Source organism: Anopheles arabiensis, chromosome 3, assembly GCF_016920715.1.
Source record: "Anopheles arabiensis isolate DONGOLA chromosome 3, AaraD3, whole genome shotgun sequence".
Lineage (NCBI taxonomy): Eukaryota > Metazoa > Arthropoda > Insecta > Diptera > Culicidae > Anopheles > Anopheles arabiensis.
Genome location: NC_053518.1, coordinates 74148220 through 74164344, shown reverse-complemented (window position 1 = coordinate 74164344; position 16125 = coordinate 74148220). Strand labels below are relative to the sequence as shown.

At 46.6% G+C, this 16125-nt stretch overlaps 1 protein-coding gene across 3 annotated transcripts in view; it reads right to left on the bottom strand.

Annotated features, from left to right (window-relative positions):
• LOC120904775 overlaps positions 1-16125 on the bottom strand; it is a 157248-nt gene that overhangs the window by 107262 nt on the left and 33861 nt on the right. The window lies entirely within an intron of this gene.

Here is a 16125-nt window from a genome sequence, read left to right as displayed (position 1 = left end):
TCAGACCATTGGACAACAATCCTTATTTTTCCCTTTACATTCCATTTCCAATCATAATCCTAGAGGGAACGTATGGTAAAACAAACAAATCGCACCATCGTCGAGTGGCCAGCTGAGGTATTTTATTATTTGGCCCTTTTTGATTTTCAGCTCGATATTCTCACATTCGCAGACACACACAAATATCTTAATTCTGGCAAAGGACATGTTCACTGACATACACTATGGAATGTATAACTACTGCACGGAAACTGGCCATCGCCTCCAGGAAAATGCCAGGAAGGCGATGAAAACGAAGCTTGAGCGATGAAAGAGAAAAGGGTAACAAAAAGGCAAAAATGTATAATAAACGGCAAACCACACACACACGCCAGCCAGCCATAACAAACTGGGAAATCATTTATTCAGTTTTGTAAGATGAATTTTTCACCCACTCCACTCGGTGATGAATTTTTAACCAGCCGGACCCGGGGTTGGAGGGTTTTGTGTGTACATGAACCGCCGTGTAGTTTTTATTCCAGTTGCCAAAATCAAGTCACTGTTGATGGGTTCGTTCCCATCGCTTCCCATTCTTTGGGCCCCGAGAGAGGAGGGGTCAGTTCGAGCTCATCCAAAAACTTATCCACTTTTGCCAGAGGGACTTTTGCCTAACGTTTATGGGGGTAGGGGACGACCAAATGGGTGTCTTTTTCATTGTACCACATCTCAATATTATGATGGATAGGTGTTCGAGACTTGTTCGCCTCCAGCTCGTAGCTCTGCCAGCAACGGGTGGGATGGGTTGGGAGGGGTGGAGTGAACGTTTGGAGTGAAGATAGAAAAATAATTTCCCTCCTTTTTTTAGTTTAATTTTCCCTACAGCCCTCAGCGGTGTGCGCGCCGGCTCATACATAACTTAATAGCGCAAACCGGAAACTGGATATATGAATAATGAACGTGGCGCAAACGAATTCGCCAACCGTCCTCCCGCTTCATTCTTGTTGCTCACTTCATGGCTGCTGCATGGGAGGATGGATGGGGGGCAATAATTTTTTCACTTTTTCCTCGGCAACACACACGTGTGGTGCGTGTATGTTTACACATCCCCGCGTACACATAGTTATGCATGCGGATAAGAAACGACGCATGTGTATATATATACTCTCGTTCACTCAATTCGACTCTATTTTCGTATCGGAATCGAATGACAAACTGTGCGTCCGCCCAGTCGGAAAAATCGAGGACACGCTGACGCATTTCCACGCAAATGGTTGGAAATGGATTTCACTCGAACGAACGAAGGTCCCCGGAGGCTTTCGCCCGCGCTGTGTGCGTTTTGCGCAGTCGGTGCAGAGCAAGGCAAAGTTTTCCTGGGAGACTACTTCTGGGCCTCGGGTTGTCTCGGTCCACCCCAACACCGGGCTGACCGGGCGTTAATGTTGGCGATGGGGTTTTTATGCCTACCTCACCACCACCACCAACCCTCTGGGGGGGAGTGATCAACGCAATCGGATCTGTTGTCCGCGGCTTGGCTGGTTGTTTTTTTTTTGCGCAAAGAGCCACAGTGAAACACCGGCAGCGCACTCAAAAAACCCGACCCAGTGTCAGTCCCACAACCTGTTGAGAGGATTGAATTTCAAACTAAACGACTCTCGGGACCGGGCCGGTTCAGTACACCTCGGGGGGATTCCGTTGTTTTCACGTTTTTATTAGGCCTAATCTGTACCCGATCCCCCCCCCCTCCTCCTGATTTCGGGGCAGTGCCGCCGTACCACTGCTTCGCACAGCGGTCGCACCCTAAACTCGTGACATAATGATGAGCTGAAAATAGTTTTGTGCGTGTGTGAGTGTGTCTGTGGATGTTTGGTTGTGAAAGCCGCCGTATTTAGTCCGATGCCAGCTTCCTTTCAGGCGGGGGGAGGGGTGGTCTTCCCTAACCCCTACACCACTCGGGTGTCATCCGCGGTAGTGCCCCGAATGGGGCGGTTGGAAAAACAGTGGAGCGGGAAAGCGGTTTTCTTAGTATGTAAACTTAGATTTACATAATAAAGCTGATCGCATCGTAAAACAACGCCAGTGGAAAACGGCCCGAATGTACTGGGAGTCACCACCATCGACAAATGACTACCGTTTTTAACTGACTACGGCGTTTCTGATGTTTGATAGGTTTAACCCTTGGGCGGTAAGTAGGACACCGTGCTTTAATTGGAAGACATTTAAATTTCTAACGTTAGGATGATGCCCGAGCACCTGGAATGGTTTCAACCGGAAGAACAGAGTGTCGAAACCATTCAATCCAAATACCAAGCATTTATTCCAAGAATTGGCCAATTCGGGATCGATCATCGAAAACTTTGAAGAAAAAAATAAATAGAATGTAACGATTTTTTCTTCCACTTTGCTTTTGTAATTTTGAAATCAAATGCACAATAAATAGAATCATCCAAGTTGCGTAAAGTTTTCCCAATTTTCCAAGAGTTTTCTATTTCTTCCAGGTTCGATTCTGAGATTTACACCAATTCGTATCTCGTCCACAGCTTCTTCTTCCTCTCGAGACCCTCTCTTCCAATAAAATGTCCTCAACATCGTCGTTGTTCCACTTTTACCGGCAAACATCCAAATTCGTCGAATCATCTGCAAGTTTTCATCCCCCCGAGCCTACTGCGCCCTTTTTTTCGCGCGGGTAAACAAACAACCCCACCCCACTGCTCGCGCACGGTACAGCCAAGGGTTAATGCCGGCTTTAAAACAGTATCCCCTCGAGTGGAAATTAACAAGAATTATACCTGCGCCGCCACCTTGCAAGCGCTGAGGGGAGAGCGGGCGAAACACCCAACCCAGAAGCAGTTTAATGCGATTTGGTACACCAACAGCAAGCAAAACGGACGCAAAACGGACGTAAAACCTGATTAAGATGCCTTCGCTAACGGATGAATAATTTCGGTGTGCGTCGCCATCGTCGTCGTTCTTTTTTATGGTTGTCAAACGAATTTTCACCCAGCTGACCTTTTGGGCGAGTGTTGCTGGGGTGAGGAGACCTAAACCCGCCTGTGGTAGGGGTGCTTACAGCTAACTTTAATCGCGTCCGTGTGTCTGTGTGTATTTTCCAGCACTCAACATGTGGCCTGGTGCCGCTTGTGCACTCGACGGCACACATGTGATTGAAAGTGGAGCAGCAGCAGCAGCAGCAACCGCAGTAGAGTTAATTATAGTTGGAAATGAGAATGGAAAGCCCAAGCGAGCGAAACTAGCAGCCAGGAATGGACAGGAGAAAGAAAACAAAATACGTACAGAGCACAGAACACTTCCTGAAACAAAGAGAATCGAAACCCATCCAACACAGAACAGAACAACACCATCGTTCAGGACTGCCAAAGCCATCCATCCATCCATCCCCCCATCAGACACACACACACATACGCGAGACACAACCGACCCATACACCATATATAACGTTTTTCCCAAACAAAAACGTCTCCCGTTGTTTTGCGGCCATCACCACGCTTCGCCTGGCATTCCGTTCCGGCAGCATTTTCCGGCCGGTGTCCCCGTCCAACCACCCTCGCCACCAGTGAGGGGAGGCGAAAAGCATCCCCAAAAATTACCTAACCGAAATTGTTTTCCAATTAAGCCCCAGTCTTTTGCATTCTTGGAAAATTAATTCGCCCCGGGCTGGCTTTGGGTTTCGAAACGATCCTTTTTTGTTTTTTTGGTTGTACTAGCAGCGACAGCAGGATCGGACCATCATGCGGGTAAGTGAGTGAGTGTGTGTGTGTGTATTTGTGTGTACATGTACAGGTATTACCTGAAGCTACTGAAATACAGACTGAAGCTGAAATACAGACACACACACACATACACAGCTTGAACGGGTCTGTTTCCTCCATGTTCCGAAACCATTGGGGTTTGGAGATTCCCATTTGTTTCCCGAGTGTAGCAACTGTAGCTCTTTTGCTGAACTTATGTAAGCCTGAAGTCTGAGCATGTACAAAAAACAAATGGGCTTCAGTATAGTGTACACACACACACACCTACACAAACGTTGGTTCAAATTTTCATGCAGGTCATTACAAAAATTAATTATGGAATCCATACCTCCTTTGTGTCGGTAAGCTGTCGGGACATGATGTAACTGGAATGAGCCTTCAGTAGTACTTGTAATTGCTTCTCTTCTCCCGTGCCGAAAGCACGCGGTGGAAATGGAAAATGGTTGCGCTAGGTGGAAACCCGTAGCCCATAGCTTTTGGTCCTAGCATTTTGCAACAATAAACAGTAAGGTTATTGACTTGCTGAAAAGCATTTACCACAGGGTCGTTAGGAGATACAGGGAGAGGTGGTGGCAGTGTAGCAGGACGTGTCAGTGACTTCAAAAAGTTCCTGCAGACCGGTAAAGACGTAGAAACGCTGCTCACGAAAATAATCAAATCTCACCACAAAGCCCGCCAGCTGCAGCGGGCTTTAAAATATGTCCTTTGAACTGTGTAAGCGAGCCACCAAGAGGGCCAACACAACAGGGCTTGTTGTCGTGCGGGGCTAAAACCGCAGACAATGGAAAATGGCCCTGCGAAGGACACAGCGCGTTCTTCTTACTCTCCGAAGGGGAGTCGTCTCTGCGCTCTAAAGAGCTTCGTTTAGATAATGGTAGGACACACTCAACGGTGAGGCAACGGAAATAGTCAACTATTTTGGGATATTATCTATTATTAAAGAGCCCAAGAGGTTCTATTGGAAGCTCTGTTGTGGTTACTAACGGTGTCTTCCTTTATGTTAGACATTTCTTAGTAAACGTCCAATAAAATATATTCCCTTTCAAAGCAACTACGACCTCGTTTGAACTATAGAATATTTCTGGAACATTTCGTAAAGTTTTAGACTTGGGCAACGACACGGACATTACCAAACTTTACTGGTACGTTGTACAAACACACCACCCGAACAATGTATCTTTAACGCTACAAAAACACATTAGTCGTCACCGACAAAAGAATAAACTTTACTCAGCACCAAACTTGGCCCACCAAATGCTCTCTCTCTCCCCGTGTTCTTCGTGTGCTATTGAAGCTCCCTTCGCCGTTCTCTATTTCTAGGACAGTTTGAAAAAGACACCGGAATTAATCGAAGGCGCCGCCACCGCGGTAGTGGATGCTTTTCGATACCCACTCGCCTATGACGTCAACGGTTCCATTCAGATGCGCTTCGCACTGACGCAGCGCAAACGCCAATGCCCCCCCCCCCCTCCCCCTCCTCTGCCGGATGAGTATCATCGATGGGAGGATAAAAATATAAAGTAGCACAAAACGATTGAGCTTTTTTCTTCCTCCAAGCTACACAAAACACAAAAGGGCAGACAAAAAGGCAGCCTAAACGCGCGCTCGAAAGAACGAAAAGCCACTGGGAGGTTGTGCGTGTGTTTTTTTTCTTGTTATTTTACTTTTAAACAATCGCTGCAAAGATAGCGGGCAAAAATTGTGCACCGTAATCGAACGTAATGGATGATTGGTGGGAAAAGCGGCGGTAGCGCTAAAGAGGCCGGGGGAAGCTGCTGACAGGAACCAGCAGACAAAACCGGAGCAGAGAGTAAGTAAGGGAAAAAAAGGAAGAAACCCCGCAGTCATGTGGCACCCGAGACCAAAAGGCGAGGAAAAGCTCTGGCCGCACCGCACGCTACGTGCCGGCGTTCGATTGATTTGATAAATTGACTCCGATAAACATTAGCACGTTCGGCGGCACAGTGTATTACCGGGGGTTAAGGATACACTATCTAGACAAACCGCAAAGGGAGGGGGAGAAGGGCCCATTGAACCGAGGAAAAAACCTTCCCATACCACCTCCCCATTGGGCGTTTGTAAAATCGAGGAAAAATCACGCATCACCGCATTAAAGCGGCCGCGCGCCGTGTGCTGTCAAGAGGTTACGCCGTTACCCAATACATCCCAGCAGATAGTGGTAGATGTCCCCCGGCGGCGAGATTGTTAGGGCGGCGGTTGGGACCCCTGGTCTGCACGGGGCAGCACGGAACGGGTGGCCGGATCCCACGGAGGAGTCAGAGCAAATCAATAACATCATCATCAAACGGGGAAGCGAAACCCGTCAATAGCATCATCGTCGAGAACGGTGCCCCATCCTCGCCTGCGGGCAGATCAACACGGAGGGTCGACTGCTTTGGTTAGCAAGCGGGGGAAGAAAGCATAACACAGTTACCCGTGTGCCCATCATGGCGGTTGGATCCACCGGTTGGATCAGCATCCCAACCTTCACCGTTCAAAACAAATCAAAATCAAACACATCAATTTTTGTTTTCGATAATGCGTACGATGTTCTATCGAAACATGTGAATCTGTGGCTGAAGATCTCTACCATGCATATTGAGCGTCATGTTTCTGGGGCTGAAATCTCTCTCTGAAACCCAAAACAAATGTTCAAATGTCAGTTGGGGTGGAAAATTGGAACCAATTCTGGGAATGTTCATGGGTACTGTTTACTAAACTTCACCGAACTCACTTAACTCTTCACCGAACATTGTCTGGAGCACTGCTGATTTCTGAGATTCAGAGGAATTCTTCAAAAAGATATTAACCTTAACTCTTAACAGAACATTGTCTAGAGAACTGCTGACTTCGAGGATTATGAGGATTTATTCAAATTGAGAATTGTTAATACTTATTTTTTCTTTAATTTTTATATTAGAGGATTACATACAGAAAATCTTTTAGTCATTTCAAAGAATAGTGTGATGCGTATTAAATTCTTTCCATTGCTTTGTAAACATTGGCATCGTAAATAGTGCCATTTTAAAGCTATTTATAATGAACCGAAGCTTACAATTTTGGGTTATTAAACCTTTTCCAACATATTTACCTTGTTTGCCGCTAAATTCTGACTTCTAAATTCATAATAGAGCACGTTTGCATTAACTCCGTAGTGCACGCATAAACTCTCGCTCTGTGAGACGATCCAGGATTTAGTTTGAACCTATGCTGGCCAAATCACCGAGACCAAAACCAACTTTCCAAGCAAATCTAGACCGCATCCTTCTAGGGAAGCTAAACAAATGAGCTCTACTTTCAACCTACGAAAGTAATTATTTCCTGTTAGTTCGAAGAAGAAGAAAAAAAATTGGAAAAATGCTCACTCAAGAAGTCCCATTGCCCGCCCAACGTTGTGCGCTACACAATTCCCTTTTACCGATCGATCGGAGCCTGACGTTCAATGAATAATTTAGATTTCGCTTTCACTAAGGTCATCACCGGCATGCGGCAAGGGTTACTGAAGGGAGAGAGGCTACTAAGGAAGGACGTGAAGGGGGTCACTACAAAACGGTTCCCGTTTGACCCCCTTCTCGAGCGGGCCCACAGACAAGCCGATTACTGTTGGAGAGCGCCGCGATCTCCCGTCCCGTTCGACTTTGACTTCTCCAAATGGATTCGAAAATCAAGACGGGACACAGACGTGTTCCGGCTTCTAGTCCGATGGGCAAACTTGCGTGAGTGATGGGTTTTGTGGAGAAGAGACAAGACCAGCAAAAGAAGAAACAGCAAAAGGCAGCAAAAAATCAACACTCAACCTGTGTCTCAAGGTATGTGTAAGTAGATTTCGTTAAGTTCCGTGTAGCTAAAAGGGTTTTGGAGGTGAAACGTAATGCTTACCTCCACGTCGCACCAGGTCTCACACACTGAGAAGACCCACCATTCAAAGGTACCGAACCATTCACCCGCGTGAAGGCACCACACAAATAGATACCGTGCCCTGTGTGAATGTCGAACATGCACAGCAACAACAACAGCCGCAAAAAAAGACTGGAGGAAATAATAACAATCATCAAATACCGATTAAGTATCAGAAGAGCATCGGAAAGGCAGGTTGAGCCGAACGAATGAAACGAGCGTGCAGATCGCGTCGCGTCCTCAGGCAACAGAGCAAAGCGAAAAAAAAAATAACACATCGCCGACACCGGAACCGCCTATTTGCATCACTTCACTCTGCGCTGCGAGGCGCACTAATTCATCCACCACTCAATCTTCAATCGACACCTTGAAGTGCTCGCAGGCGAGGCAACAGGTTTGAAAAGGAGCTCGCGTGTGTGTGTGGAAATGATAGTGAATCATGGTTTACCTTTCGCTTAACGCCATACGCCGCTTGGCCCTTCTTCTCATCGGTTGATCATCATACATCCTCCTCTCCCCGGTTGGATCAATGGCGTCGATTGACGTCCGATGAGCAGCGGGCGAAAGGCGAACCGACCAAATCGATCGTGTGATACCCTTTTTCCTGCGCAATGACTCCGTTATGCCCACTTCCCATACACTATACCAAGGGCACAGGGCACAAGAGAGAGAGAGAGAGGGTTCCGGTAGTGGACTCCGCACGGTGCAGTATTTGGATAAAGCCTATCTTTCCCTGCCACACAGCCGTCGGAGCCAGCACAGCTTCAGTCGGCGGCTTTCCAATCTGTGCCTGTGCTCGCGCAGTGTTTTAAAGACGGCAAACAAAAGCGAACCAACCCAGCCGTGCGCATATATTTAAGCTTTTAAGCTGCCCTGCGCTAGCCCGCCGCCACTTCACGACGTCCGGGGGCATTCGGTTGGAAATCGAGGCCGCGCTGTGAGCCGAAAGTGCCTAATACACCGATTCACACACCCGGTGCCCGCGCCGTAACATGAATACATTTGAGTTGCTTGTGCCTGCCCGCTGCATCTTAGCCTATTCGAGCGGAATAGCGCTTACGCGGCCTCCCTGCGACCTACAATGGTACAATAACCCAAGCGTTCACCAGACCTACCTCGAAGCGTTTCAGCAATTATGCATCGCGGCGCCGCATTCCCCTAGGGGGGAGGGCAGCTTCCTAGGCTAGTTTGCAAGAAGCTTTTAACCGCCGCTCGCGCTGGTAGCTCGGGGAAGTTCGCGAGTTAAGTACACCGTACCCCCATTCCTACAGTGAAGATCACCCGGCACCTTCCTTCCCGTCCCGGGGCCTTTTTGTTGTCTCCAGCTCCAAAACACTCCAAACAACTCCAAGAAGCCCTAACACCACTCTTTGTGCGGCACCGCAATCCCCGTGAACATCGATTGGCACCTAGCGCAAGGTTTTCGCTGTGCCTGTGCCCAGCCATTCCAAGGTGGTGCGTCAGCAGAAACTGCATTCGTCACCAGCAACACAAACCTAAGCGCGGCTTGGACACAAAAAAAAACAAACTCGTAAGTCACACCGCGCAAGACGATCAAAGAAGGGTGCCTGAGTGTGTGCGGTTTGCTCGCACACCGGGGGTGATTATGGTCAGGGTCGAAAGAGCGTTGTGTGCGCGTCTGGGGCGGGTAGTGTTTATCGGATCGGCGCTGCTTTGTGCTGAAAAGCGAAATTTATGGTTTCATTTTTGCTTCCCACAACCCACCGCCGATCCAGGATTACCTGGCCCCAAAACAAACACACAAACACAGCGGGGCGGTTTTAATCCTTGAAGCGAGAGCTGTCTTTATGGTTCGGTATGATTCGACACACCTCGAAACGGGCACTAATCGCCGTACCGTTCCGTTTCCGCCCAGCATTGATTTGTATTGTTTTTTAATCATTGCAATTTGTTATCTTGCGTCTACAAGGCGTACATTCTTTGAGGGATTTGTGCCTTACGCTTTATATACGTGAAATAGCATGTTCAAAGCGACGAAGGCTTGGTGGTCTAATGTTAGACGCCACGGCTTGAACAAGGACGGACGTTGTTCGATACTCATCTTTGCAACGCGTCATCTCGTAGTGAATTTATTTGCTTGGCAATGTGTAACAAATTATGTTGCAGGTCTTGTCACAAAAGTGTAGATCAAAGAAAAAGAAGAAATAGACAAATGAGAATCGTGTTTCAACATATTTAATCAAGTACAATTAATCATATCATATAATGTTCATATGTTCCAAGCAAACAAAAAGCCAAAATCCCACACCAATTTGCTTGCAGTTTGCTTTTGCAGCAGGAAACAAAACTTTAAACTCAATAATTCCGACAAACCCGATTATGGAAGGGTTCAAAAAGTACAGCACACACACGACCAGGGCTTGATCTATTTGGCCTGTTTCGCGAGGAGCCCACCCAGATCGCGAGAACACGCAAAGGAAAATCACGAACGGCAAGAGAAGGATTAGGTGACATCATAATCCTACGTCCATCCGTCCGTCCGTCCGTTCGCACTTACACCTCGTTTGCCAAACACCACAAACCCACCACGAGCGCGCTTTTGTGTGTCCTCTCACCTGCCACAGCCATGGGAATGCGCGCCACACCTTACCACCGCCCCATATGTCTCTCAGGGCAGGAGGAAAGAAAGCCATCCCGAATGGAATGATTATGGGATGTAAAAAGTTTGTTTGCTGCCCCCAAGCTCTCTCAATGCCATTCCGGCCGTCCGGTCGAGGCCGCACACGGGCCCGTTACAGACGGGAATCGTGCGCGAAGCGAATGACAGATCATAATTATGAACATTAGACGTTCATTAGCCTCGCCGCCCGGGCCGCGGACCGGGCGAGCGGACACTTTCAATCATCCTGCCGAATGTCTGCCGCGCCGCTGCGTTGCGTTCCCAGGCGCCCAAATATGCCACAAGAGCCCCGGCGAGAGGCCAGCGAACGAAGTGATCCATTGCCATCAAAGAGCGGCCCAACCCAACCTTCCCTATGGTGGCGGCAAGCAAGCAAGCAAGGGGATTTTTTTATTTATTTTCTGATTGCCTTTCATTTTCGCACACTTCAAAATCCACTCTCGCTGGAGATAGAAACGTTTTACAATCCGGTACTGATCCGGGAGATGAAGGAAGGAGCACAGCAATGACCACAACAAAACACTTTGAATCAATCTGCTCGGTTAGTTCGAAGGAACTGGCTGGCTAGAGCAAATAATAGAAGCATTTTGTGACTACGCTGCAGTGATCGTTTCCAAAGCGGCACACAATTAAAGATTAGTTTCGGCGAGGCCCGTCTTCTCGCGGGCGTGCAACCAGATGCGAAGTGTCAGTAACAAACTTCGCACACGCTCCAATGACTGGGGGGGAAACATCGGTAAATATGCGTCGTCTTGCCAGACGCCCAGAGATTTGCGCCGTTCGCAGCAAAAGTAAGCTGCGTTGAGGTAAGTAAAAAATAACGAGCAACGAGCACAGTGCACGATGAAGCGTAAAGGTAAAGCGCTACATACAGACTCCAGGCGGAGCAATACAGTCAGCCGTGCGTCGCTTGGTCCGCAATCTTCACCACGTCACCGCCGGGACCGTAGGTCGCGTCGGTCCCGATGCTCCGGTGCCAAATTCATTATCCTCCCGGCCGACTGCAGACGCTGTTGCAGATGAGAATGAATTTCGTCTCGCTTCAGAGGAACGGTCACCAACCTGCCGGCAGCGAGCCCTGCCCTGCCCGAAAGGACCTGCGCGCTGTCCCGTCCCAGCCCGCCAGCACCGCCGAAGCATACAGAGCAGACAGCATCGCAATTGCATTCCACACTTCGCTGCACATCTGCATACTCCGCTCAGCTCGCCGAACACAACGACTTAACACCTCGAGTTTTCGCTATTCTCCCCTCCCTTGGGCCGGGGACCTGCTGGCCCCTTTCCACCTCACGAGCGCACACAACGGTCGCCGTACAACACCGTCGCCGTCTGGGTTTTTTGCGCGAGCCAGCTCGCCCTCTGTCTTCTCGCTCCCGGGGCCGCTTTGCTTTTTGTGTGACACGATGAGATGGTGAATTATTGGATTTTCCTTGCCTGTTGGGTATGCAATAAAATTAGTTTCAGACCTAAATATCGTTTGTCACCAGTGCTGTTGTACGTACGCTCGGCTCGTTGGTTATGGTTTGTTGCGCGTTTTTCTTCTGTTTCTTCTTCTATTTTTTCTTCTGTTTTTGTTCCCGCCCGCTCATGATCCCTGTTTCGCGAATTGCTTGGCCGTTTTTGGCCGTCCTCCTCCGGCGTATATTCCAGTAGCGCGCTAGCGTCTTCACGGTCCAAGTGAAGTCAAGGAGAGAAGTACACCGAGCTGTACCGAGTGAATATTTCTTTGCCTTTTTTATATCTGTTTCGTTTGCTGGTGCTGTTTTTTCCTACCTCTTTTTCTTTTTCTCGGGCTCCACACACACCGTATGTGTGTGTGTGTCAGTGGTTTGCCAATTTTTCCGTCCCCCGGTTTTTTGCCAAATGAAGACTATTCGTTCCGTTCGGTTGGTTCGAAAAGTGGTGTTTTATTGGGTTGTTGAGGTAGTTGCTACTCTCTCAAGCACCGGTCGCACCTCAAGTAGGAGGGAAAAATCTCAAGCAGATGCGCATGAGGGAAAAGTCGGTTTATCGAGCTGGGGCTCGGAAAATACACTTTGGTAAGGGAGTGAGGTTCGGAGATATTTAATTGAAAGATTTTTGAGTTTTGGCAATATGTTTTCTATCCGCGTCAACTTTTTCTTCTGTTTAAAGGATCGAATTTTGCACAGTATTCTGATGGAAATTGTTGCAATTGTAAAAACAACACATTCACGATTATTTTGAAATAGAATTAAACTGTTAACTACGAGCAGTTTTAATAAGATGTGATGGACCATTAGATCATGTTTATGTAAATAAATTAAGAATACAAAATCAGGATGGACAATTTTTGTTACCTATTTTCAAATATTCATTCTCATTTGTTAATATATTCATGTTTTTCATATTTCTTTACCTTTTCTCTGCGCTTAATAGTATCAACTATTTCGTATTGTCGTTATTTATTTATATTGATATCCTCGCTTTTCTTTATTGCTTATTTATTATTGTTCTTATTAATTTAAATTGCTCTTGTCTCCTCTTTGCTACATTTATACATTTACTTTTACTTGTTTGTATAATTTTATCTACTTATTAGTTATTTGCCATCATCTATTTAAATTTTTTAATTATTCTCCTCTCTTTTCTTTATAGCTTCATTTATCCATTTTTGTTATTTGTTTATTTTAATTAGTCTTGCCTCGTCCCCTCATTGCTTCATTTATTCACTTTCTTTTGCTTATTTGTATGAGTATATCTGCTTATTTCTTTATTTGACATCATCTATTTATTTGATTCCTTATTTATTTACATTGATCTTCTCTCTTTTTTCTTTGCTTGATTTGTTTCTTTTTTATCTGTTTAAATGACTCTTCCTTCGTCTCGTCACATTTTCATTTATTTATGTAGCATTATTTATTTGTTTGGTTTTATTTTCATATTTGTTTCAATTGCTCTCCTTCATGCTCTTCATTGCTTCATTTATTTATTTTTGATTTTATTTGTCTGATTTCACTCGTTTTTTATTATTTTACTTACAAATGTATTAAACTATGTAGATGACAATTCAAGTATCTATTTTGTAACATTATTGACAGATTATTAAAATATTAACAGTTTCCATATTCTGCAGAAAAGAAAACGGCTGCCGATTTGACATGCATATTTACATACATAAATTATAACACAATTTTTATCACATCATACTCCACCACACAGCTTCCGGAAATCATGAAAGGAATCGATTTGCGTTGTAAATATATTATGCTTTACGTTTTCATCAATTCCTTGCAACTTTTCCACCAACCCATCAAAAACCTCACCGTTAAATACACGCTGCTCTAATATTTATTTCGTCTAACAATCCAAGATCAGCAACAGTCCACAACAGCTGTCGGGCTGCGCGGGGAGGGGGCATTGAGCTGTCGGCGGAAAAGCCCTCCCCCTCCCAGTTTCCTCTCGAACCAAACCGCCACCAAGGTTTTTCTCTGCAAGGAACCCTGCTCCCTCCACACCGAGTGTGTTCGTCGGGAAAGTGGGATGTCAGATCGTTGCAAACTCCATTGTACTTCACACCACCCTTCACCCCCGTCACCCCGTCGTCGTGCACATGTTTTCTGTGTTCGCTCCACACAACCAAAATACGAAAAAAAACAAGCGGAAACCAAACGGTACGCCAGCACAGCCAGTACCAGCAAATGGCAACAGAATCTGCCACACCTTAGCCCACCAAACAATCCTCAAGGAAGATAGCAATGGGGGTGTAGGCGAATAAAAAAAGAAGAAAAAAAACACACACACACACATACTAATATTTCGAAACGGAAAGGTCAGCGCAATGGTGTCTCGCGGCCTGTTCGCAGGTTACTCTCCGTGCCAGGTTGTGTTGCCCTTCCCGGTGTAGAAGTATGCAGCAGCCCCACCAACAACAACAAAAATTGCTCACAATACAAAACGGAACCACAGCAGCCCAGCAAGAACTACCACCCCCTCACACCTTACTGGCCACAGCAAACCACACCAGCAGCAACGAAAAAAAGCAGGTCAACATCGTTATCCGTTTCGGAAAGATTCCGGGGATCGAACGGGGCGGAGGCGGGAATCCGGGGGAAAGAACACCAACATTCCTGCTACTATTTATCATGGCTTCTGCGGTGGTGATGGTGGCTGGCAAATGGTTAATCATTTTATATCATCAACAACGAGCCGCAGCAGCAAAACAAATGGCAACCGTTATTATTGCTCAATGGGAATGCACGGCACCCGCCACCGAAAGGGAATGGGTTTTGCTGCACCCGTGCACACACACACACACACAGTAGGACGTACTATACCATTTGCTGCTGTGTGGTATGGTCTTGTGCTTGCGTTTTCTTCTATCTTCAACTAACGTAACACATACAGCACAGTAGACGAACGGCTCTGTGGTAGCGCCCCAAACCCCCATGGTGCATGTGCGATCACAATGCATTGTACACACAGTACACACACTGTCCGCTGTTTTATTATTACCTGTGTGTCTGTACGCGACTTCCTGTGACCCTTCGAGAAGGCCCCCCTCGTGGGGCAGAAGGAGGAGAAGGTTAGCTCGCAACTGACTTCGTACAACAGCAGAAGGAGTGACAAACGAACCACGAGCAACAAACCAATCCCTCCACCCTTATGGCCCTAAATCTCACCCAAACAAAGCAAACTGACGGATTTGCTCAAATTAAAATAACATTTAGCGGTACTCATAAGTGCGGTCGGCTGGCAAGCGGGACCCTTCCTCTTCCCATTGGCTCCCCCCCCCCCCCTCGCAGTCCGATCGACGCGAGACAGTTAAATGATTATGCAGCTCAGCTGCGAACGCCGCGAGATGGCGAGTGATTTATGGTTCATTTTTCATTGTTGCGTTGCCGTTGCCTGATGCCTTGCCCCTTGCTGCCTTTTTTTTATTTAAGGGGCGCAAAAAACTCTCTCACACACACCGTCGGTACCGTCTTCCCTCGTTCGTGTCTGATGGATTAAGCCGAAGGAATCGAAGGTTCCTTTCTTTTACACTAGCTCTGAAGGGATTGTGTGCGTTTGCAGGCGAGGGTTTTCTTGGTGCTCCCCCGCTTACGGGTATGGGAGTCAAAACGTGCAAACACCTCGATGTTCCTGTGTTTTTTTCCTCTTCCCAGGCGACACAGTGTAGCTGTGTGCTGTCACGAGCGAGGACAATTATTTACCCCCGGGTGGAATGTGTGACTGGCTGGCAACGGTTGGGCGTTAAGATAAACGACGAAATTCAATTCTCGTACGATCAAATGCACATGATGCAATCCATTATCATAATCGGACGGACGGACGTATCGTTATTTGCTTCGTCGGAGCGAGGACAGTGATGTAACATACATTTTTATTATCGTTTGTTTCAATTTGGTACGGTATAGGTTACTTTTAAAATTATTTCGTGTTGCAACTACTATTGACCCTGAGAAGATTGCGCACTTGCAGAATGACTAGCAGTGATTAATTGGGTTCCTGATGGCCAGATAGTCGGGGTGAGAAATTGGGGGCAAGGACCTGATGATGTTTGTAACCAATGCTACACGGAATGCGAGTCGAAGAAGTTTTAGAAAACATTGAAGTAGATTTAAAAAAAGGTCCTCCTAGTATCTGAGGTTGAAATTAGCTATTGAAGCAATCAATGTAGGGAAGTTGGGAAATAATATAAGTAATTAAGTAATAAGTATCTATTTCTATATGATATACATCACAAGTAGCTGTCCTAAACGCTGGAGTTGGATAACTGGATTAGGAGCAAATTCATCATAGTCCTAATATCTGATATCTGCAACAGCATCTATTCAAGTAATCAACATCGTCCACGAAGATAGCTCTATAGCAAAATGA